Below are 2,625 nucleotides of genomic sequence, written 5' to 3'. Positions count from 1 at the left end.
TGACATCTATAAACACTATACCACATGAGGACACATGGCCTTTGATGACAGCGACAGTGATGTATCGCTTTTGACCCCTTTAGTATTTCAAGCAGAAGTTGTCAAACGGTGATCGCTGTGAGACGGAAAAAACGATAAATTTTTGTGCCCCTTCTAGCCACAACGGGAGGTGGGAGGCGAGATAATGACATTGTGAAAACGACATTCGGTGACGGCACAATGACACGCGTATAGTCTTAAGATCGTGCTGCTGAAAAGGTCAACCCCGCACGTCCCATCCATCGCTGTAAACGGCATATGGCTGTGATGTGAGCTACCTGATCGAGTTGCGGCACCGACTGATTGGAACACTTCCCCCCAAAAGTCGATTCATGCAGTGCTTTCTATGGAAGATGCTACGGGAAACAAAAAGTTATAGTTACTTTTCGCTTTGTAAACGTGGGTTATGTGCAAGTCGCCTGGCACGGGTATAAGCCTGAATGGGCATTTTCTGCGGTGCTGTTGCGAGTGTAGCGACCGTTGTCTGCTGGTAGCGGGGCCGGTCGCCGTCTCTCCGTCGAGCCAGGACTAGGGGAGAGCTTAGAGCAAACTCAACAGGTTTATTTACATTTTTACAGTGAGTTGTCGAGATGAAGACAGAAGACAGATCTTGGCGGGCCGCAGCACGCCCTTTTTGTTGACCCCCGATCCCTAGTTCCCTAGGTTAGGTATCCCCATACAAAACAATGCGGACCAATGGTGATGTGTACGTTCCTCGCTGTGAAGCACCGCCCTCGGGTAGGGACACGCCTTTCAGGTATGTCGGCAGATGCACAGCACACGCACACACACACCCCCTTGCCACTCGTCAGGAGCCTGTAGTAGAGGGAAAGAACGGAAGACGCGCGGGCGCCGCGTATCCTTTTGGTGTCTGCCGCGCGCTGCGTTCCCAGGGAGCCTAACAGCACAGATTAACAAGGTTCGTGGAATCACTCCGGGAAGGGTTAATGGCTTGACCATTGCCACTGCCTTCTTCGCTGTGCTGCCGCCGCCACTGGGTCCCATTGTCCGGTCGTCGCCGTCTGGGCTTTCACGCGCACACGCGTTCAGTTGCTTAGGCCGGGGGAACCGGCGGCTCCTTAATCCCTTTTGGGGCAACAACACTCAACACCGCTCAAAAGCCGCTGTCAATCAGTGGCTGCCGCGGCGTCGTGTCGGCCTCCTTTCGTTTCCGTCGACAAGCGGTGGGGTGGTCGACCGGCGGGCGACTGACCCGCGCAAACATGGCGCCAGTGAGTCATAACAGTGCGTCCCCGACCGCCGGTGTGCCCGTGACTGGGGGCTGCAGCAGTCGATGTGACACGGCGCAGGACATTCATGTTAATGGTGCACCCAATACTGCATTTATTGATACCCGCGTCCATTTTCAGTTACAGTATTCGCTGTCGTCCACTTAACGTTCTCACACCAGCCACGTCGCATTTTATTCCAGTTGCCCACAGTGATACGGCCAGTGTCGCCGACAGTCCGCGTGACCATTGCTGGTCACCCAGTTGATTTTTTGTATTACGCAAGCAGTAGATGGGGCATTTGAACAAAAACAATTTGCTGTCTGCAGACAGAGAGCGACAGAAGGGAACGAAAGACGCGTGCTATGAGGGGTGACGTAAACAGAGCCGGCGGCGGCATTGGCTGCGGTGGCACTGAGCTCGCTCCGCTGCCGACCAAGTTGCTAGGGAGGACCTCACTTTGCAACGTGGCTCACCTCCTTCTCCGCCCGATGCGCCCGTCCCACGGCGTCTCTAAGCGTCACGTCATCGCTTGTACGCATTATAAAATGGTGTGAGCAGCGAGTGCAGAGCCGAGGGGCGGGAAAATAGGTTAGAATGGAAATTACGGTGACCAAAGGCCGATACTGGTGGACAACAAAAAGAGGAGCAGGCAGCCAATGCCGTTGCTAAAGCGAGCAGACGTGATGCTGAGAGGTTAGAACCCAAAACACAGTTGGTACGGCATGCGAGAGCCGTGTGAGAATCATCGTGTTGCGGGCTTCTAAAGCCAAGACAAGGCGTGCGCAACGGGCTGAGTGTCAAGTTCGCGAGAGAGAGAGAGAGAGAGAGAGAGAGAGAGAGAGAGAGAGAGAGAGAGAGAGGAGAGAGGAGAGAGAGAGAGAGAGAGAGAGAGAGAGAGAGAGAGAGAGAGAGAGAGAGAGAGAGGAGAGAGAGAGAGTCAACTTTATTGAGAGCCTGCAAACGGTAGGGATATCCTAACATGGGTGCCGCGTTACCGCGACGCGGCCTGGACGTCGTCACGTCAGCGTCTTTAAGACTGCATCCGGGTACTTTCCACGGGTTGCGGAAGGTTTGCGCCCTCCCCCGCTGAGTTCCCCGGTCGCTGCCTATCGAGGGCCGCCGCGACCTGCTGGACGGCCTGAAGGTGGGTGTCGTAGTCTCCACTCCACGCTGCAGCTTCAAACTGCGGCGGGATCGTTGTCACCGCACGAGCCTCACACGGATTAAGTTCACAGTTCCACAGGATGTGGACCGCAGTGGCCTGCTCCTTCGCGCATAATTCTGCACACGTCACTCTCATACACCTCTGGGCATATATGCTTAGCAAGCACTGGAGTAAGTAACGAACCGGTCT

Source organism: Haemaphysalis longicornis, unplaced genomic scaffold, assembly GCF_048455015.1.
Source record: "Haemaphysalis longicornis isolate Haplotype H1 unplaced genomic scaffold, Haemaphysalis longicornis Haplotype H1 scaffold_1, whole genome shotgun sequence".
NCBI classification, from domain to species: Eukaryota; Metazoa; Arthropoda; class Arachnida; order Ixodida; family Ixodidae; genus Haemaphysalis; species Haemaphysalis longicornis.
The sequence above is the reverse complement of the archived record's forward strand: the minus strand, read 5'-3'. Positions refer to the sequence as shown.